The following is a 23,964-nucleotide window of genomic DNA, read 5'->3' as shown; positions in this document are numbered from 1 at the left end:
GAAAGTAGGTACAATGAGTATTGACTGTTGTTTTGCAGAAAAGGAAACTGAAGCAGCCTGCCCAAGGTTGCAGGAGAGTTCAGGGGCAGAGTCAGGTATTAATATGAGACAGTTTGAGTCTAACGACCATGCTTTCAACCACCAGGGTGGTCTGCTTAAGACCTTTTAAAAGATCATAAATTCCGCTTTTTTCTACCTTGGTGATGAAATCATACATTTGCTGTAAAGCAATGGCTGTCAATTCTCCTTTTCAAAATGTTTCAGTTGAGTGTATATCCTGTGTTCCTCTTCTTCTTTTATTTTATGATTCCGTGTGCCTTTTCTTTAAATAGGCATGATAAAAAATTACAATTTTTTTACCTGAAGGAAAAAGTTAATGGAAAGACCTATTGGGATCACATGTTAATATTTACCTTACTTTCAATTTTTTGGTAATGTGATTATCTTATTATTATAATGGGATTTGAGAAGTTGTAAGCTCCAATGTTGCTTTGAAGAATGAAGAGAAAAACTTAATTCCTTGCCATTTCTAGTTCCCAAAAGTTCTCTTCCTTCCCCTTACAGCACTCATTCCTGCACTGACCAGAGTTTTAAAAAGATTTTTGAATGATTCCAAGTGATTCACAAAGGGGACCCCTGCATTTTTCCTGTTCCCTGAATAGCTTATGGACTTCTGGGTGGGGACAAACAGGAAAAATACTGTCTGTGGAACCTTGCCTAGGTTTACTGATGAGGAGAATAGAAGCTGCTACAGCTAAAACTAGAAACTGTGGTTTCTCCAAAAATGGAAGAACTTTCTGTCAATAATTGCAGTGGGCTCAGATCTAGCTAGACCACCATGGAAGGTAGACATGGGGTAACAAACATAGAGACCGGGCGTTAACGGCATTCTAGGTACATTCTAATCATTAAGTTGAGCACAATTCAGTCACCTAAGTTATAGCCTAATCCAATAAAAATTATACATGCTATTGTTCCTTTCTGCTGAAAATTCAAGAGGGAGAGAAGAATATGTTTGTGCTATAATGTTATGAACATAAGAAAGTGTTGCAGATGTTTCCATTTTCAATAGGTAAAATATTATTGTTTGGTGTTTTGCTTTTTGAATTGAGCAGACAATAGCTCTAACAAGTATATAAATAGACAGTGGCCTTTAGAGCACAATAGATGTGCCTAGTAGAGGTTTGTTCTCTCTGAAGCTAACCTTCAGCAACTGCAAAACAAATTTTCTTTTTTTTTTTAAACTTTATTTATTTATTTGAGAGAGAGTGAGTGAGAGATACTACAAGCAGAGGGGAGGAGCAGAGGCAGAGGGAGAAGCCAGGCTCGCTGCTAAGCAGGGAGCCCAGTGCGGGCTCCTTCTGGGGACTCCAGGAGCATGACCTGAGCTGAAGGCAGACTTTAACCGATGGAGCCACCCAGGCACTCAAATAAAACAAATTTTTCTCTTTTCACTTCATTTCATAAATTTGAAAACATCCCATTCCCCTTTGCTCCCTGCCTGTCCCGAACCTTTGATACCGATTTTGTTATTATGCCACTTGAAGCAGCCTTTTAAGAAGGATAAATAAAGAGGCTCTTAAACGTATCTGTTTTGCTGGAGTCGTGGACACCCACCATGCTTCTGTTCTTCTGAGTCTCCCTAGAGTGCTGGGAGTTTGGTCTGTGTGGCAAAAATGACAGGAGATCCCACTGTCCACTATAGCCTTAAATATACCGGATCTCTTCTCAGTAGTAGAGCAGTCTCATTTACACCTGAGGCAAAGGGCTGTCATCCAGTTATCACTCATGTCCCCCTGCCCTGCCTTGGCAGCAGTCGCCATACACTGGTGATGAACAGGCAGCCCTGGTGGGGGGAGGGGTGCTAATTCCACTCTTTGTGGACACCTGTCTTTGGCATATCATGGGAGTTTGCTAGCTTTCAGAAATTCCAACATGTGCCACAGTTGTTTCTGTTTCTAAGAGAGGAGGACTCTTCTCCAGCTTAGCAGGACCGTGATGAAGGCGTGAGCGATAGGAGCTCACAGTCATGGTAGCTTCTGTGAGGCATCTAGAGACAAATCATAAAGATGGAGATGCGTAAGCCCTACATAGGAGCGCAGGGGAAACTTACCTTGGAATGTTTCCTGTACATTTTAATAAGTTTTAACTTTTAAATCTCTTTTTCCACGGCTATCCTTCTTCCCAAGTTTCAAAACTAACACTGAGAAGCAAAGCAGAATTTAGTGACATTTCTTCAGAAAACATGCCCTTAACCCTTCTATGTGACAGGCACTAAAGTAAGGAGGATGGAAAGACAGCTCCTGTCCAGGGAAGTACAGTCTGGTGACATGTCAACAATTTGAACTGAATTAAGGAGAGCAAATCAAGTTTCTTACTTAACAACAGTGACAAGAACAAACAGATTAATTTAATAATCAATAAGAGAATTTTTGGCAATTTTTCAAATCCAGCATGCAACAGAGAACATCACTAAACCAGTACTGAAGTGAAGCCAAAGGTGAGGTAAAGAACCATTAACTTTTCTTTACTACTTGGATAATACTTCAGGGTTAAACTTTCTGATACTATTAAACATTGGTCTAATCTCTCAATACATATTTTGGAAGTTAGTACTAGGCACGAATGAGATCCCCCAGCAATCATGAAGATGATGTTAGTATCTGTGTCTAGAGGGGAGATCTGCCAGACAATTCCTGGTTAGTATGATTGCACTCAATTGTCAGCTCTGGAAAATGTTGTCTTTTAATTTAAAAAACATTCCTTATGAATCCGTAAATAGTTTCTGGTGTTCAATGGAATGAAATTACTTTTGGTGGTGGTTATTTTTAAATAGACTAACATGTTTGAAAATAGGCAAGCTTATGCACTCAAGGTTAAAATTCCACACACTTTGTAAAGTACCATAACCCCAGGTTTGGGGGGAGGGTTTGTTTTGTTTTTGTTTGTTTTTTTGTGGGATTTTTTTTTTTTTTTGGTGAGAGGGAGAGACAGAAAGGGCGCACACACAGGGAGAGAGGCAGGCAGAGAGAAAGCAGGCTCCCCGCTGAGCAAGGAGCCCTACACAGGCCTCTATCCCAGGACCCTGAGATCATGAGCTGAAGGCAGCTGCTTAACCAACTGAGCCACCCAGGCATCCCCCATAACCCTAATTTCTGAAGGTAGTTAGTGTCTGGGAAGAACTCGGCTCCTTTCTGCACAGTCTGTAGGGGTAGGAGACGGAGAGAGCAAGGAGGGCAAGGCTGCTAGGAGCTGGGCCAGTCAGCCAAGGGGCACCTCTTGGGGATGCTCAGATCTGGCCAGGTGGCGCTTGGGCCCAGCTCCACAGGCTCCTGTAGCCATTACTGCCACTTTCCACCTGCCAGGAAGGACCCCAGAGTGCGGTGGAAGGCGTTCGGGAAGTGGGTCATTAAGGCGGCGTCTGCCAAGCAGCAGGTATCAGGAGCTTGGTTGTCTCCCTGACCTAGATGTGTGAGGATCAGATCTGCACCTGCCGTAGACGCCAACCATGTGTTTGCACCGCGCAACGTGCCTTCGAGCCTGGAGCTGTGGCCGTGAACCCCGAGTCTGTGGGCTGCCAGCTGTCACTGTGTGCTCTCCGAGTGGCTGCTGGGGCCACTGGCCCCCAGCTGCATGCAGATGGAAGGCTCCAAGGAAGCTGGACAGCAAAGATCACACCGCAGAACCCAGGTAAGTTCTGTGTGTCCATCCCTGGGTCACGCCTCTCAGGGAAGAGACAGCTGGGTCCTCTCCTCCTAACAGTTTCCATTCAGACCTGGGGTTACATTTGTTTCCCACTTCACATGTAACATTTGAGTTGCTCTGTCCCCTGTAAGTGGCTCCTTGACTGACGGGCAGAGTCAGATGTTCTACTGCGGACTGGGTCCTGGGATTCATGCCCTGCAAAGGCAACTCCAGAGGGGCTCTCTGGGAATACAGACAGATGACTCCTGCCCGTTCACCACAGTAACACTTCTCATTTGGTAGCCCTTATCTCAGTGCTAAGTCAAGAACAACAACAATAGGAAATACTGACCTAATATTTATGATGTGCTAGGCCCATTCTAAGAGTTCCCATTTAATCCACATGTGGTACACTTTCTTGGGGTACCCCCCATTTACAGGTAAGAAACTGAGGCGTAAGAGGGTCTGTGTAATCTGGTAAATATTGTAGTCAGGAAAGAGATTCCTAACCATGTGATTTGCTGACTCTTATTTATATAATAATTCTTGATATGTTTGCTTATCTCCTCCCATTTAGCAATTCAGGATCTTGCATACCTCGAAAAATACAGTGGAGAAAACTTGGTTTTGAAAATGTTGTGTTTGGAGGGGCGCCTGGGTGGCTCAGTGGTTTAAGCCGCTGCCTTCGGCTCAGGTCATGATCTCAGGGGCCTGGAATCGAGTCCCGCATCAGGCTCTCTGCTCCACAGGGAGCCTGCTTCCCTCTCACTCTCTCTCTGCCTGCCTCTCTGCCTACTTGTGATCTCTCTCTCTGTCAAATACATAAATAAAAAAAAAAATCTTTAAAAAAAATAAATAAATAAAAAAAAATGAAAATGTTGTATTTGGAGAAAACCTCACTTATGCAATGTGCATGCTGATATCGGAAAGTTCTCTCTTAGACGGTCAAGCTAGATGCAGCCTCCTTTAAAGTTTTCCATAGAGCTTTATTCACTAGGCAAGATACACCATGTCCTCTTGTGTAACACCCCAAATTTAAAGACCTTTTACTAAAGTCCCTTTTCTATGTCACAGCTGTCATCGTTGTCTCTAGGGCATATTATCGGAGTAGCATCTTGGGAGAAGGCCATGCTCTGCTTTGCTCTCAAAATCCCATAGGAAAAGTCCATCTTCTTTGTTACGATGACATGTACCTCTCTGAAGTGTCCCCAGGCTCCCTCTTTTTCCATTCCCCCACCCTTAAGTTTAAACGCTTACTGTCTCAGCCTCTATAACATTTTATTTAAAGTTCTCTTATAGTATGGGGCACAGAAGAGATGCAAGTTAGGAGGGAGTTCAGAATGGTTGCCTGGCTTTAGTGTGGAATATTGGAGATGTCTAGTAACAAGAAAAAGAAGGAGAAGGAGAAAGAAAAGAAGAACTTGTTAATGTGCATATCTAGAATTCAAAAAATAAAGATTTGAGCTGAATTTATGGTTTGGGAATCAACAGCAGAAAGAAAATCAAAGGCACAAGAAGAGGTCAAATTATTTAAGGAAAATAATTAGAGTAAGAAAACTGAGATGGCCCAGGAGAGATCCCCACCTTGAATCATAACCTCCACATTCATTTTATTTATGTCACATTTATTGGGTGCAATTGCTCGAGTTGCCGCGGGACTCAAGTAATAATACATCCTACGAAGACCTCTTTTTTACACTCAAGTTATAAATAAATTATCAATAATGAGACAAAGATATGATAAAAAAGAAATACAAGTAGTATCATTTAGCATTAATGATAAAAGTGTCAGATAAATAAGACTGCCCAAAGGATGTTGCTTAGAGAAGAGATACTGGATTATTAGAGAATATTTTTTTCTCCCCAATTCAGAGAGCAAGTATCTTTCATATTCACTATTTTCTCCCTTGAAGCTCAGAAGCAGGAGAGGTTTTGCCCCTTTCAGAATACCCTGCATGCTTACACAGACTTGAAGTTTCCCATGCTGAGTCATCCTGGGAATGTCGCACAAAGCTCATGACTTTCAAAGTTCTCAGAAACTAACTTCCGGTTCATTAAACACACGCAGTTTCTAATATACAGGCAGATGTAGTGTATGGATTCTCTCCTGTTACACTCAGCTCCTAATTTTCCATTTAAATCTCCCAAGTATTTACCCTTTCACCTAACAATTTCCTTTTGATCTGATTTTTTCCCCATGACGAAGTCATCTGAGTCATGTATCTCAAATGTGGCACAAACCGCAGAAATCCCACAGATTATCTATGTATTCATGTAATATTAATGGAATACTGAAAGTGATAAAATCAAAGTATTTAACCTATTTTCATTGATTATCACTGTTCTAATTTCTAAATGTGCATCACCTTAAGATTAAAAATAAGTGTCTTATCATTAAGGATAAAAAACAAATAGAAAGAAATATAACAAAAACTCTTGTAAATAAAATCATATATTTATGTTTCTCCCTTATCCTTCATTATATTATCCTCACTTTTTTTTTTAAAGGTTGCTTTTATTTATCTATGTGACAGAGAGAGAATAAGCCCAAGAGAGAGGACAAGTAAGCAGAGTGGCAGGCAGAGGGAGAGGGAATATCAGGTGCATGGCTGAGCAGAGAGCCCCATGCACTGCTGAATCCCAGGGCCCTGGGATTATGACCTGAGCCGAAGGCAGATGCTTAACTGACTGAACAACCTATGTGACCCTATATTATCCCCACTTTACCAGTCCTGTTTCTGTCTCTTTGCCACCTTCCTACTGGTGTTTTGTTAGCACTAGTCATACCTGCCTCTCTCCCACTTTCTCAGAGAAGACATTCATCTCCACCCATCTTCCCTCAACTTCCAGCTTCCTGTTTCTCTTTCCAGACATTCCTGCTGGAAGCCATCTTGCTACTCTGGATCAAAGAAGGAAAGTGAAATCCATCTCTCTCCCAGTCCCTTTCCCACCTCCTCCTCCCTCCCTCTTCTCCTCCTCTTTTTCTCCCAACTACCTTGGAAAAACAATTGCAGAGGAAATCAGAAAGACCCAAACAACAATATTTCCCAAATTTAACCAAAATCATAAAAGATATCTTGTGTTTGCCTTGGGATACATGGGAACAAATGGATTTTCATGTGAGAAAAGCAAATACAATGTTTTAAGAAAAAAAGAAATCAGAATGTCGCTGGACTAGGCATTGTGCATGCCTTACAGGGAATTCCTTATGCTTGACAATCGGACGCTGTAATCTATGGATCTCATATTCCTAGCTCATTCTAGAGCACATTCTAACTTACTTATTATTCCAAAATTTAGTTTCTTGAGCTATTCTTACTGTTCTATACCTCATTCTTTACCCCATTTCTCATGATTCTCTTTACTACAAATGTCATGGCCCAAATTGCCATGTTACTTTCCCTTATCTTTGACTAAACAGATATCCATGTTTTCAGTGATTAACAAGTATTTATCAAGAATTTACCATGTATCAGGCACTGTTTTAAGTGTTAGGACTACAGATTTCAACAAGAAAACTAACAGTCTTATTAATAGACATATAGCATAATAGAAAATATAAAACTGAAAACAAATTAATTGGTATAAGGGAATAGAGACCTAAGGTGTAGAGAGATTATCTTAGAGTGTGTTCATAGGGACGCCCTCTCTAAAGAGAAGACATAAGAAGAAAGACTTTAATGAAGTTGGGGGTTAAGACAGTCAAAAGTCTGGGGGTAGCACATTTTACTCTGGGGGAGTAGAGTGTGGTGCAGCAAGAAGAAGGCCCCATGGAAGGATTAATGTTCGGGGATCAGCAAGGAAGTCAGTGTGATTGGAGTCGGGTGGGGGAAGGATAGGAAAGGAGGTTAGAAAGCTCACCAGGACATATCATTTAGGCAGTGACAAGGAACTAGAAATTTATCTGCAGTTAATATTTGGAAATATATTTAGACTGTATCACCTACCAGAAGGCACTGAAAAGTCCTAAGCAGAGAAATGACTTGAACTGACTTATTCATTTGGCCCCCGGGTGGGGTATGGAGAATTGACTGCAGGGGCAGCAAGACAAGAAGACCCCTCACAGCATCCCTTTATCTCCTGGTCACACAGCCTTGGATGGTTCTCAGATGTAGTGGCTCTAACACTCCATCTTAACAACTCACTCTCTGTCCCCCTTGAATGACATCCTCATGCCTCACTCCACCTGCTTCCTCAAACCCAACACTCTGCCATCCTCCATTACCCTCAACAGAGCACTCCTCAGTTGGTCCCTGCTACCGGAGAACAATCCATATCATATCCCCACAGTCAATTTGCACTTATGGGGGTACACTCCATAGCCTCCCTTTTACCCAAAAAATCCCACCAGTGCCCTGAAATATTCTAGAACCTGTTCATTTCTTATATTTGACATTCATTGTTTTTTTGGTGGACCTAGAATTTTAAGCTCTCTAAATTTCAAACACCCAAACTCAGTGAGCATGCATAGAAACACAATTTTGTTTTATTATTGACTTTAGAAAGTTTTAAATAAAGCAAATGTTCTTTCCTCAACTTTTATATCAATTTTTAATGAGCTTCACAAACTCACTAGAAAATGAAGACATCAGTTCCTGAAAAGTCTTGGAATTTTGCCTTAATCCATAGCTTAAAAAGGCAAGCAGGAATGTTACAGAAACATTCCAATCGATTTTGCACAGGTCAGGAAAAACCACGTTTTTTCAAACATCATGTCCCTTATTTATTTACAACGCCAGATATGCGCAGGCTTCTGGTGTTGGTGGAATGCAGCTGACCCCGTAGAAATATTTCGGGCTACTCAGTTACACTTTGAAGTCGTTAAAATTTTCCAGAGCAAATATCCAAAATTTCTGATAACACGAGGTGCGTAACATACAGCAAGCACACTAGGTTAAAACAGAGTCAAGTTTGTAGACACAAGATGGTAGTTTTCAGTTGTAAAAGCTACTACTATTATCCTTACTGAATAAAATGAAAGTGGCAGAGGAGGAGGAGGCTTTGAAAGCAGGATAAGATTCCTCATGACTTCCCTTGTGAACGTGGGCCTCAGATCAGCCTGCAGTGGACATCAGAGGGATTCACGTTACTCCAGTGTGATAAATAATGAAACACAATGCATAATTGTCAGCAAGTTCTTAGAATCTTCTCAGACCCAAGCTACCATGCAGAATGCATTACCTCAGGCTCCATAGGGTCACGAGGGAGGTAACCAAGTGTTGAGAGGAGTAAATAGACAGTATTGTACCAAACTCCTGTCGTTATAACAACCCTCTAGAAAAACTGGAATTCCATGTTGCTCAGCTGCTTTCCCGACTCTGTTGGGAAAAAATAAATGGACTTTGCGAACAGCAATCCTGAGTGTGTAAATTTAGCTTCTACTCTTAGTTTGACCATAGACCTGACTGATTAACTTGTGATAGATAAAAGATAAAAGATACTTTATCTTTTATTCTCACTTAACCTGAAAATATTTTCATAATGTGGAAAATGCATGACAAAATGGAATACTTACCAAAGAGGGGTAAGGACACGAAAGGCCCAATTATGTTGTAGCTGTTTAACCAGGACAGACTCTGTTACCCAGAACAGAAACAGAACTGAGTGCTTCTGTTGAGACAAATGTCAAACTCTCCTACTTCAGGGACCAGGGAGATATCATAACTTTAAAGGTGTCCCAAACTATGGACAGGTGAGGGAAGTCTGCTTCCTGTTCCTCCTGCCTGTTCAACTTCGAGGGGGATGTGGAACCTGAAAAAAAAAGAACGTCATTTCCCAAAGTGCCCAACTAGTTTTCAGGAGCCGTTCACAATTGTATCCATCTAGCAGTGTATAGCAGTTAACACAGCACCAGCTCAGGAGACAGAAGACGTGAGAATGGCCATGACTCACCAAGGACTGGCTGATTATGTGACCAAAAGCCTTGGCTAATTGTCCTATTTAAGATCATTCTCCACTCTTCCTTATCTCCCGAAATGCATTCTCTTTGTTTGTTTTGTAATAATACAACTTATAATTATTTTTTTTAATTTTTTTTTCCATTTTATTTATTTTTTCAGCGTAACAGTATTCATTCTTTTTGCACAACACCCAGTGCTCCATGCAAAACGTGCCCTCCCCATTACCCACCACCTGTTCCCCCAACCTCCCATCCCTGACCCTTCAAAACCCTCAGGTTGTTTTTCAGAGTCCATAGTCTCTTATGGTTCGCCTCCCCTTCCAAAATTTTTTTTTTTAATAAACATATAATGTATTTTTATCCCCAGGGGTACAGGTCTGTGAATCGCCAGGTTTACACACTTCACAGCACTCACGATAGCACTTACCCTCCCCAATGTCCATAGCCCCCTCCCCCTCTCCCAATCCCACCTCCCCCAGCAACCCCCAGTTTGTTTTGTGAGATTAAGAGTCATTTATGGTTTGTCTCCCTCCCAATTCCATCTTGTTTCATTTATTCTTATAATTATTTTTACTTCCTTACTTGTCTCTATCTCCAATACATAAATTACATAAAGGCAGAGAGCATGTCTGTCTTGTTCAACTTTCTGTTTTCCAGTCCCTGCCTGGCACTTGTCTAATACAAAATAAAAATTTAGTGAATATCTGTTGAATGAATGAGTGAATGAGTCTTTGAACTCATTTTTCTCACTAGTGAACTGAGGGAAGGGAGGGTATAATCTGCTTCACAGGGTTTTTATAATATCAAATAAAATCATATATCTAAAGCATATTAGGAAGGAAAAGTACAGTGAAAATGAGCTGTTGTTACTATTTCCTTCACAGGAACATCTTCTTACTCTAAAGAAAATAGAATTCCTTTATCTATAGCCAATAAACAAATATTCTTAATGTTGTTTACTGTAACAGAGGGCTGCTAAACATAGGTTTCTGGTAAAGTACCATTCACAATTTTAAAAATAGATGATTTAATTACAGTAGGCAAGTAGATGGGAGAAAATTGCTTATTTTCTATTTTAAGACTTTAATTGATATAGTATTTGACTTAATAGAAGGCAATACCACCATCAGGCAATCTTTTATCTGAGTTCAGACACAATTCTTGATGAACTGAGAGAATGAACTTGAACTGCCTATGGCACACCCATCTTTTTGTCTCACGTTTATATGAAAATACGCTTGGATGACTTTTTAATCAGAAAACAGATGTTCAATGTGAATTCAGTATCTCTTTGGAAAGGAAAGACATTTAAAATACAAACAAGTATTTTTAAGCCACATTTGCTAGTGGATGGACTATTTAAAGATTTCCTAAGAGCCTTGAATAATAAGACATGTCATCCAAAAAAATCTTTGTTGTTCCTTTGGGAATTCAAACTATTTAGAGTTACATAATATTACTTCAATATATATGTAGTTGACTGTTAATAAACTGCACAAATGTCACCATTTCAACTAGACATTCTCAGAAGAAAACATAAATATCTAAGATAGGAAAGTAATTGTATTGCACAACAACTCCGGCCAGATCTACGCTTATCTATGTTAAAAGACCAACTGCATAAAGAAGTTCCAAATTTTATTTTTAGGAGACTATGAGAAAAGCATTCCAAAGGACATCCATGGGACATTTCTCCTACATTTTTATTTAAAATTGCATTTCATTGCTTGAGAGTTTATTTTGTGCATTCTGAATAATATCATTTTGAGAAATGCTTGTTGCAAGAGGTTGTATTTTATCATTAAAATCTGGTTTGAGTAAATTCCATTCCATTGAAGAGAAACATTTATTGGCACTTACTATGAGTTAAGCATTGCTCTCGATACAGGGTAGGGGATAGCACAAAGAAGTTTGCACTGTAGTGGGGAGAAAAATATATACTGATGTCAGGACAATGTAGTTTGTGCAACTTTAGGATAGACTAGACTGAGTTGGGGAGGAGCTCCACTTCAATGTCCTCAAATTGAGCACATTAAGAAATACTTCCTGGGGCAGGCAAGTCCATCCTCCCTGTGTCCTGGAGGCCGGATTCTTACTCAGCCCCATATGGTCATTATGATCAAGCAATCCCATCACGTTCTTTACCAAAGCATTTCCTGATTACATTTTAAAAGCCCATTTTGGGGCACCTGGGTGGCTCAGTGTGTTAAGGCTCTGCCTTCGGCTCAGGTCATGATCCCGGGGTCCTGGGATCGAGTCCCACATCGGGCTCTTTGCTCAGCAGGGGGCTTGCTTCCCTCTCTCTCTCTCTGTCTGCCTCTCTGCCTACTTGTGATCTCTCTCTCTCTCTGTCAAATAAATACATAAAATCTTTTAAAAAATAATAAAATAAAAGCCCATTTTCAATATTTCGTTCTTTACATTTCCCCCTCTCATGTTCTCCCTGTCTGTTTAATGATTCCAGGCACAATAGTTCCAACACACGCAAATCAATAATCTATTTCCTCACCACTCCTGCTTTTCACTAAAGGAGCTAAAAGAACGAAGTTTGGTTTGCCTTTGCTTTGCTCTCCTGATTGCTACTCGGGTTGCTGGAACCTCCAGGACACATTTAAAGGATCCTGGAGTTCTGGATGATAACAGAATTATATTTACTAAGCCTCCACCCAGTTCTCTGGTTATTCTCATCTCTGCCTTCTTTCCTCACTTGACTGTTTCTCCTCCTGTTCTAAGCTTTGATCACTCTGCCTACACACAACTACAGGATTCTGAGGCTTTCTCATCCTCCTCAAAAAGGGTGAGAAACATGAAACATGAAAAGAGTATTTTTGACTAGTGTTCATACTTATCTCTAATGCTTACCTTTCACAAAAGCTAAGATCAAAACATTCTTGGCTTCCGACACTTTGCACCGCAACAGCTAGTAGTAGAATGAGGGTGAGGAAAAGTAGCCAGTGATTTGAAGTTATGAAGACTGGCAGTCTAGTGATGATTACAGAAGGACTGTAAAGAAAATGATAAGCAAAACTTTTTGAGCCTGAGGACATGTGAATTTTTTTTGGAAAAAAGATCCATAGCTCTCATCAGATTCTCAGAGTCATCCAGAACATGGGAAAATGGCTAAGAGTCAGTTGATCAGAAGTCATGATACTCACGTAATTCAGGGCTCTTAATCATCTGTATAGTGATCCATCTTTCATCAAGTCCTCCTTTCTCTTTCAGTACTTATTTATTTTTTCTTTCTGGTGTTAATTTTTTCCTCCTACTATTCATGAGAGCAGCTCGGGGGCCAAAAAGCACATAGGTGACAGCAAATCTGCACGAGACTCAAGGGTGACAAAAAAGAGACTTAACTACAGAAGGACCTATATTATTCATGCTCTTCTTCATGTCCCTTCATCAGTAATTCGGAGTACCTGCTGAGGATCGTGTAGTTCTTCCTCCCCTGAACAATGCTTTGCCCCCATGAATATTGCCCTTCAGCTGCAAGCAATGCACAGCCATCTTGTAAGTATATATTCTATACTGCACCCCCTCAAAGCACTCAGATCAGATGGGAACAAAGTAGGAAGATGGCAGTATTTTGGAAAACACACTTGAGCATAAATCTTCACATGTACATGGAGTTCTTCCACCACAGCCCTCACCTCAGGATGGCTCGTTGCTTGAAAGCCTTGTAGAACATCTTCAGAACTCGTTTAGACTTCTTAGTACAAAGCAAAGGTTCTCAACATTGGCTACATTTTGGGATCCCTAAGGGAGTTTTAAAAATGGCTGACACCAACATTCCAACATGAACATTCTGATTTAATTCTGGGCTAAACCAATGATTCTTACTCTAGGTCATATATCAGAATCACCTTCTGGCCTACATAGTATTATTATCCCCACATTACAGACTTAGAGATGCTTTTGCTTCTCAGTTTCATAGAATTTAATGCCTAAATAAAATTGTAAAATTGTAAATTACTAGTTAGTACTGACTTTCAGGACAAAAAAAAAAAAAAAGTCAGAATCCTGACCCTTATGTCTATAAATGCTAAGATTTAACTGTTTACATCTAGTGAATATGTTAAAATACCTGTCTGTTAAATCTGCTTTTTGTAGCACATGAATCCATTGCCTTCCAAACCTCAAAGCCCATGGTGAGAAAGAGACTTTCCTTCTAAAAGTATATTTCTTTCTTAGTTCCCCCAGTAGGACTAGAGGAGAACACTTAAGATGCAATTCGAAGGAAACTTACAGTGACTCAAAATTTCTAGAGCAGTAGATTCATGTTTAAACAAAATGCATACACATCATCCAGTCTGTACTGACAGAATTCATTGTTTAATGTTATCAATATTATAGTATTACAAATGAATCCATATTGACTAGAAAAAGTGTATTCATCCGAATCACAAAGACGCTATTGTTGTGGTCTACAATGGCTCCCCAAAGATGTTCATGTCCTAGTCCCTGGTACTGATGACTATGTACTCTTACATGGCCGAAGAGACCTTGTAGACATGACAAAGATTAAGAACCTTGAGATTGCAAATCATCCTGAATTATCTGGATGGTCTCAATCTAATTGCATGTGTCAGTAAATGTAGAAGAGATAGATAAGGGGACATGAGAGATGTGATTTGAAAAAGATTCTATTCATCCTTGCTGATTTTGAAAATGGAGGAAGGAATAACTAGCCAAGGAGTGAGGGAAGCCTCTAGAAGCCAGTAAAGGCAAAGAGTAATTTTCTTAGAGCCTCCAGAAAGAAACACAGACCTGCTATCATCTTGATTTGAGCCCCCAGTGAGACTTCTAATTTACTGTATAACAATAAATTTGTGCTGTTTTAAGGAATCTAAATGTGTGACCCTTTGTTCTGGCAACAACAACAAAAAAATATAGATATAATCCTTGTTCTGCTATCAAATCACTGTTAGCTGAAATCTTCACCATTAAAGAAATTTTCTGATCACAATGCCTTCAACTCTAAATGGAGATGATGTTGCAGTTTTCAGAATAAATATATCCCTTTATTACTTCTGGTGGTTTTTATTAATTATACTCTATTCTTTACACCCAGCTAAAACTATCCTCAGTTGTAACACCAGTGGTTATATGGTCATTTGTTTAAATTCAGCCATTATTTGAACTCCATTTTTATTTTTATTTCAATGGTCTGTTGAGTAAATGTTCACTGACGGCCTGTACTTCCAAGGCATCTCCATTAGCTATAGATGGAGGTTTCTAACCTGTAATTACATATTCCATAAAATAGTGTTATTGATCCCAAATAGAAGAAACTTAAGCCATTTCCTTGAATTTTTCTAAGTTCCATCTATGTAGCTAGGACTATTGAATGGTTAGTAGTTTCTTCAGCCATTGTTTATTTAAAATGAGAATATGCACTGTATATTTAAAACACTTATTTTACAACTTTGATAAATTTTAGAAAATAATAAAAATGCAAAAATATTTTGAAGCAGAAGTTGAGTACAATTTATTGTGATCACTGTTAAATATTAGTGTGGCAAATTATTTATAAAAATAAGGGAGCAGTAGGTGGAGCTATATACGGGCAGGACTGGTTGCATATTGATGCTGGGTGATGGATTTATTGGGGCTCATTATAATCTTCTTTTGCTTTTGTGTAGGTGTGAAATTCTCCACAATATGAAGTTTCTAAAAATAGTACACATGAAAAAACATGACCATACATTTTTTAGTTAATACCAATTTAAAAGAAAGTTGAAAACAACTAATTTTTTTTTCTATAAATTGATTCTTAAGTCTGTCTTCTCTTTTTTATTTTACCCATCCCTCTAAATAAGTTATTTATTACTTGGTCCCTAGATTCCTGCAATCAACTCCTACCTAGTACCCCTTATTTCAACATCTCCCCAAGTCCATCCCTCTACAACAGTCGTGTTATGCTTTATGCTATTCTAAAACTGATAAACATTTTAAGGATATTCTGTATGTAAATTCCTCTGTCTTATTTTTAAAGTTTTCCCACCCTTTTGGTCCAAACTCTTTATTTCACTTCTGTCTAACCCAACAGATTCTAGAAAGTCCAGTTTCTTTATTCTTCAAAAAATGCCATTCATTCTTGTTACACATGGACAATCTTTCTCCTCTCTATGTATTCTAATTCTATAAGTCTCATAAGATTGATTCATTTCCCTGAATAATTATTTAATTTTTGGACATTGAAATAAGCATATTATAATATACATGGATATATAGAGATACATATAAGCAGATTATATATGTTAGACAGATATATAAATTATATTATATAGATTATATATATAAATAAGCAGATTATAAAAGATATATATATGTATGTATACACACACATCTTATCTTAATAAGTATCTTAATAGGTCTATGGTATTTCTTTAATTTGACCAACATGAGGTGTCAATTACTGAGGAACTGGTCATTTGAATATGCAAAATGAAGGGACCAAATAGAGTTCTTTGCTTTCTTCGATCTACTTTTTGGCATTAAATCTAAACCAAACCTGATAAATTCTATAATTTTGAGATATTACATACAGGTAGTTTTTTACTTTTTGGTTGTTTCCAAGTATCTCTAAAGATAAATGAACAAATAATAAAGATGATGAAAAAAATGTAAGATAGATATTTTTATTTCTTTCTCTTACAGCTTGGAATTAAGTGCCCTTTTGAGATGTTTTTGCCTGATGAAAACTAAGGCTGCCTAGAAAGTGTTGAGCTGACTGGCTCCCTAAGCATTTACTTTGGGGCCATTATCCCTTGTACAGTGCTTTCCAGAAAGCCCTACTTGGGTTAACCTCGAAGGAATGCAGTTTGCCTGGGGCCAAGACCTCTGCAGCACATCCATGAAAGTCAGCAATGTAACTGGGTATACAATATCAATCTACAGAGCAATACAAGGGCCCCTTGATAAGATTTAAAAAAGAAAAATCTTAGGTCCAGGGTGTCATGAGATTCAGGGTATAGTTGGATTTGTACTTTAAATTGCAATCATATTATCAAATAGTGGGTCTCTGTCTTCATTAAAAGATTCATACAGAATGTTTGTACTCTAGAAATGATAAATATTACAGTACTTTATATCAAGTTAAATTGGCTTTTGCATATGGGCTTTACCATTCTTTGCTTTTCTTGAAGACTTGGTTGCTCAAATAGACAAAGACGTAGGAAAATTTATGAACAACCTTGGAATTTATGTGTTCATAGGCTACTTTGAAAACCTCTTTGTAGTCTGGGCGTGACTTCCACACACAATTTAATAAGCTCCCTCTCCCTCATTCCCTTCCCTTTTGTTTGTAAACTCTTCCTTTAGCATCTCTGAATTACTCTTCTTGTTCCCCTACCTCTTTCACTTCAAAATGCTTTCTCCATTCACCCATTCATAGGGCTTTTTAAAGACTATGGTCCTTGACCCAAGATCCAACAAGCTCTTCCACTCTGTTCACTTTTCATTTCTTTTCTACCTGATCCAGCTACAAAGCACCCCATGTTCTTCCAACCAGCTCTCTCCTAGTCTCATTCCCTGCACTTTTGTGCTCAGATAACTCTGAGATACTTTCTCATTCTTACTCTCAATACTTATTCTTGCTGGTGAGGATGTGGAGCAACAGTAATTCTTATTTACTGCTGATGGGAATGCCAAATGGTGCAGCTACTTTGGAAGACAGTTTGATAATTCTTACAAAACTAAACATACTCTTACCAGGTGATCCAGCAATCATGCTCTTTGGTAATTATTCAAATAAATAGAAAAGTTACATCTACACAAAAACCTATACATGCGTGTTTACAGTGGATTTATTCATGATTGTCAAAACATCGAAGCAAACAAGATGGCCTCCAATGGGTGAATGGGTAAACAAACTGGTACGATGGATACATTATTCACTGATGAAAAGAAATGAACTATCAAGTTTACTAAATAAATGAGGGAACAAATGAATACAATGAAAAACAGTGGCAACCACTATGTCTTACCTCCAAAAGTATACTTTTTCATCTTTGTGAGAACACTATAAATAATAAAGCCCAATTTCTGCTCTGACTTCCACTTTCATTAATTCCAACTCACCAACAATTTGACTGTAGTTTTCTTAGCAGTAAAATGTAGAGTCATGACTCCCACAATTCCTGAGATTGAACAAAAGAAACCAGAACATCAATATTCGTAAAATAAAGATGCTTAACTCACATAGACAGGGCCACAGTAGCTATTCTAAACTTTATTTCAATCTTCATTACACCAAATTTATTTATTTTTTTGTTTTTAAAATATTTTTTATTTGAGGAGAGAGAGCAAGCAGGGGGAGGGGGAGGGAATGGGGAAGGAAAAAGAAAGGAGGGAGGGGCAGAGAGAGAAGCAGACTCCCCTGCTGAGCAGAACCCCCCCCCCATATGGGGCTAGAGCCCTGAACCCTGAGATCATGACCTGAGCTGAAGTTAGACACTTAACTGACTGAGCCACCCAAGCACCCCAATATAGTCTTGATAAGCTCCCACTTCATTGAGAAGCTAGAAGCTATCTATTAATGTGAACTCCTTCAGGCTTCCTCATTATCTATCATCCATTGAAAATCTCCTTAAAAACCAGTACCATATAAAGGCAGGGGAATTGCAGAAGTAACTGATATTGAGCACCTTCTCAGGTACCAAGCACTACACCGTGCAATTACTCCCAAGCTTCAGTAAGAACATGGACCTCTGGGAGGCCATGTGGGTGTCCAACCTAAGTTAAAGTCTATTTTTAGAACAGAGATTTGAGCCAAATTTCTTGGACTCCCAAACCCAAGTATATGATTTCCACACCATTGACTCTATTCTAAAAAAAATTTTTTTAACCCAAAAGAAATGTACTTTAGTCAAAAGCAAATCTTATTTCCACCTTTCTAGAAGATTTTTATCCAGAACATCAGAGACTTGGGCGAATTGGACTAGTTGATCACTGAATGTAATAGTAAGTGTGACTTGGAAGACACCATTGAGTAGTCCAGGTAAGGCTTAGATATTCTTAGGACAAAAACAGTTAAGTATTCTCTCACCACCAGTAACCACTCCTTTCTAATTGCTATTAAGAAAATAAGAAGTTGGGGCGCCTGGGTGGCTCAGTGGTTTAAGCCGCTGCCTTCGGCTCGGGTCATGATCTCAGGGTCCTGGGATCGAGTCCCACATCGGGCTCTCTGCTCGGCAGGGAGCCTGCTTCCCTCTCACTCTCTCTGCCTGCCTCTCTGCCTACTTATGATCTCTCTCTGTCAAATAAATAAATAAAATCTTTAAAAAAAAAAATGAAAATAAGAAGTTAAAAAAAAAGAAGAAAGAAAGAAAAAGAAAGTAAGAAATTCAATAGATATTGTTGGCAGACATAGGTTTAGAAAGTTCTATAAAAAAATTTTGAGTTCGTTATCCAGATAGGAAATCCAATTTTAAAAAAACAAAGCAAAACAAACAAACAAAAAAACCCAAAACCCAACCTCTTTATTCTTAAATGAATATAAAGACAGCATTAAATCAATGAAATTATCATTAGTGTCATTATTACTATACATGTGGTCACGAAAACAAAGGGCTTAAATAAATCCCAGTTTAAATACATATCCTTTAATCTGTCACACTTGGAGTTGTTAGCAATTTTGATTTTAATAGAGTGTCTTTTTATTTAGAAAAGCTTACCATAATTATGTTGAGGCTTTTAAGCATGGTCTTAAATTGTGTTCTCTATCCTGCATCCCCATAGGACTTGTTTGAAATTTTCTTTCAAGTAAATGTTCATTTTAAAGAACCATTTCTCACTCTTGCAAGTGTGGCAGTAAATCATTTGTATAAACTTGAAACAGCCTGGTGTGATTTTTATGGAAATAACAGTGGCAGTTCAACAAAGGAACCCAGGGTGGGAGTGCCGACTGTTATAAATACATCACTAATAACGTCAGTGCGTTTCCCTTGTCTTCCACACAAGTATCTCTGGGGAAATAACAACTCTGCTACATGCTAACCTGAATTCCTGTCATTGTACCCTACACATCAGTCTCTCGAGTCTCAGGCTTATGGCTTATGGCTGAGGTTATCATCTTAGTGAGCCACGCACGGCCACTGGCATAGAATGGAAATCAACAGAAAGGATTTTTTTTTTCTTATATAGGAGAGACAAATGATTCATGAGCTCAGCAATAAATCATAGTGAATCAAAACAACTGAGTAATAGGACAAATCTTAGCTGGAAAAACTGGAGGTTTCCAGGGAAAGCAGTATTAAATATAAACCCTTTCCTATGTGTTGATAACTATATTGGATTCACGATTCTAAACCACTGAAAGTGATGACAAATCTAGCTTTACAACAGGCCAAATGCATCATTTCCTTCCCTTTCCCCTCTACACCACACCCTCCCCCACACCAGCATTTAAGAAAAAAGCTGAGGACAGCAAACACAACCAGATTATACTCTAGAACTTCAGTCTGGCTTCTCCGAGATTTTGGCCTTTTTTTCAGATCACTGTTTTGTAGGGAAGCAGGTGTATGATTTCTCGGTAGGACTTTGGACTTTGTTTTCTGTGATGTTTCTACATGCATACAGGAGTTCATATACTTGTAGCTTTTAAGAGTCTTACTTTTTAATTATCAGTGCTTTGCACATGATTTAGGATTCATGGCACGTAAACCTCAGGGAATGACTAGTAATGCCAAATAGTGATAAAGCATGACTATCTGAGTCTGATTAACTCCAGCAATTTTGTCATATCTGAATGTGGTTCTGGTGCCAGCTTTGTCTCTTCGGACTGCTTTTTTTTTTTTCCTTAGTTTTCCTGTGCCTTATAAGTTGCTTTGTTTTGTTGTAGTTAAACATAATATATCAGATAATAGGAACTGAGAGAAATAGGCCTGTAGTGTGAGATTTTTGATTAACCAGTTCAGAAGTTCAGCTATCTTTAGTACATGCTGTTACCATAGGTGACAGAGGCTTGAAATTCCCCTAGTATCCTTGATTCTTGTCTCCTCTCTTGACTTGGGCTTCCCTAAGTATTGTTCCTGAAAGACATTCTAACTTTTGCAGCTCTCAGCTGTAATTCACTGCTGTTATAGGGAACTCGGTTTACGCGACTTCTCTGCTAGGGAAGCAGATATTGGTTATGCCTCTCTGGACTTAGCTACCTCTCCAGGTTTTAGTGTGTCAGATTGTCCTGTGACTTGAGTTCTCTGATGGGTTCTAGAAAAGTTGTTGACTTTCACTTTCTTTGCCTTCCTCTTGTGTAAGGATGGGAGTGATGACTTCCAAGCACTTTTCAAAATATTGGTGCTGAAACCGTAAGTCCACCTATAGTCTCGGAAATCAGCAAATAGGTTCATTTGTTTCTTTAATTTTTCTTTTAGCCATAGCTAGAAGGTTTCTATGTTTTCAAAGTTAAAAATGAAAATCAAGTATATAAATGTGCACGTGCGCGTGCACACACACACACATCAATGAAGCTGGAAGTCTCTGAGATCAAAGGTATCAAGACAAGACAGCACTATCACACCCCCTAGCTGTAATTCAACACCCTTCTAAGATAAAGAGTATTGAGCTCACAGTAACCCCGAAGCATTCACTCTGTCATTCAACAGCCGTACCCCCTCCAAGATCTCACACTTGGAAATTTCCCTGCCAAAATACAAAACCCTTCAGCCCACCAACACTTCCACTTCTTTACTCCAGTCAGCTATATCCTGGCTTTTTAAATCCACTCCATGGCTTAATAGTTAGGTTAAATTCATCTTAGTTTCTAGGGTTGACTCCCACCCAACTTGTAAGCACCAGTCCTCTAATATCTAGCTACGGTTGATGATTTGCTGTTCACTAAAATATGCCTTTGCTCTTTCATTCATGTAGCTTGCACTGTCTGGAAACCTCTTCCACTCTGCCTTTTGAAGTTCTATTCATTATGAATCCACTCAGTTCTGTGAGTTTCTGTCTTTAAACTACACAGCCCTTTACTTACACCTCTATTATGCACTTGCCATATTCTGCCTTTTATTTAAATTTAAGTGACCCAACTTTGTCACCTCTAGAAAGAGAGTTCTAATTTCTCTAATGTCATGTGATTATACATGGCGACTTATACGTGGTAAAAAAGAAAATCATCAATCTAATGCATAAAACAAAGACATTAAGTTTGTACTGGGAACAGTGAGTTACTAAGGCTCATTGAGTTACAGAATTTCAGAGTTAGGAATTACAGCATGTCCAAAGCAACATATTAGATGAATACATTCAGGGAATGGGTTCTACTGATAATAAAGTCCCTGTTTTAGATTGGTTCAATATCCAGAGCCAAGAATTCTCTAACTCTCTTTGAATGACATTACTCTTGGAGTATTGTTGCTCATGCTGAGGCTCATAGGCCATCTTTTTTTTTTTTAAGATTTTATTTATTCATTTGACAGACAGAGATCACAAGTAGGCAGAGAGGCAGGCAGAGAGAGAGGAAGGGAAGCAAGCTCCCTGCCACGCAGAAAGCCTGATGTGGGGCTCAATCCCAGGATCCTGGGATCATGACCTGAGCTGAAGGCAGAGGCTTTAACACACTGAGCCAACCAGGCGCCCCCTCATAGGCCATCTTTCTCCTCAATCACACAGCCTGGTAAATCTTCCCTAAGTTAACTTTCATAAGATTAGCATTTTAATCATCCAAAAGATGAGGGAATTTGAAATTTTCAAGATTTCACTTTGTCATCTGTTTAATTAAGTGTGGAATGAGACAGGTTGTTCCGTGAACACTGTTTAGATTCTCTTAAGTGATCAGTTAGCCTGAGTTTGACCATCTCTAGTGAGTGTCAGGGTTTCATCCTTTCAGGTTTTCTGAAATTTCCTGTGTCTCTATCAAATTTGTTAGAATGTAAAAGAGAAGTTATATTATAGAAATGTTAGCAAAGTGCTGGTAACTGTCTTTTTACAAACTTTATAGAAAAAATTAAAAGACAATTTCTAGAAACTTTCTAGACATCTATTTGCTTATTCAAAACAATAACAAAAATTATGGATATGTTTCACATTGCTGGAATCAAGAGATAAATAAATAAATAATGAAGCTGGGAAAGTCTATGGAAGAAAAGTTAAGATAATGAAGGGGAAGTTGAGGTTTCTGTGAGGAAAGGCCAAAAATAATTAGATATCATAAATCTGGAATGATAAGGGCCAAGAGGAGGATGAGATAAAAATGCACAAAGTCACTAGATTATTGAATAGACCAAACACGGCTGAGTGACTAAATTTTAGAACAATAAACTAAGGAATATCTTTTGAAGTTTCATTGAAATCAAAAGCAGTACTATTTAGGAAATATTTAAACTGGTAAAATTACCTCAGTAGACCCACAGGGAAATTAAATAGGCTTAGCTTGAGTTTCAGTAAAGCAATACATGAATCTAAGGATTATAAAGAAAGACATGAAATGCACGTGTGTGTAAGAAGTGTCCATTATGGAGATCACTCCAAAAGGTTAGATTTCTCTAATGCCATGGATTTTAATAAGAGTTGAGGCCCCATAGATATTTAATCTGATGAAAGATGGATCATCTAATAGGTTCAAATCTATATACTAGGGATAATCTAGGTAAATCACTGTTCTCAACTGTTGTAGCTACATAGTAAAATACTGCTCTACAGGACAGAGTGTTATACATTTTTAGGCAAGTTTATTTTTTTATTTCTTTAAAGATTTTATTTATTTTAAATAGAGAGGGGGAGAGCACAACTAGGGAGGAGGGGGCAGAGAGAGAGAGTGAGAGAAGCAGACTTCCTGCTGCAGAGCTCCATCCCAGGATCCTAAGATCATGACCTGAGCTGAAGGCAGACTCTTAACCCACCAAGCCACACAGGCACCCCCATTTTTAGGCAAGTCTAGTCAAAGAATAGCTTTTGTAAGAGAAAGAGGAGTATTTAACCAGAATGTAATAACTACAATATGTAGCAATTGTTTAAGTCAGGAATCTATTTCTATTTTAGACTGATGTTGCCTTACATGGCACGCTAGCCATTTCCATCAATGAAAGAAATTTTACACAAGCAATGACAACTTATATCAGGAGATATTTTCAATGGCATAATACTCCCCAAACTAGTATTATCCATTAATATGAGTACTGTAAAATAATTTAAGGGTAATTGAGTCTGTTAAGAAAAAGTTTGTATGATTTAGGAAACCACTAGTGTTAGTTTAATCACAGTATTTCTGGAAATGCCTCCAGTCTCAATTTCCCTTTCCAGTTGATTTGAGTTGGCATCTGTCCAACTACTTAGATATCTTCAATTAATAGAAAAAAAACTTAATGATATTTCAGTTTTTATCTGGATGTTAGATAATACCTGGAACCTAGTGATTAATCAATAAGTATTTCATGAAT

The sequence above is a fragment of the Meles meles genome, chromosome 14 (assembly GCF_922984935.1).
Source record: "Meles meles chromosome 14, mMelMel3.1 paternal haplotype, whole genome shotgun sequence".
Taxonomy (NCBI): Eukaryota; Metazoa; Chordata; class Mammalia; order Carnivora; family Mustelidae; genus Meles; species Meles meles.
The sequence above is the reverse complement of the archived record's forward strand: the minus strand, read 5'-3'. Positions refer to the sequence as shown.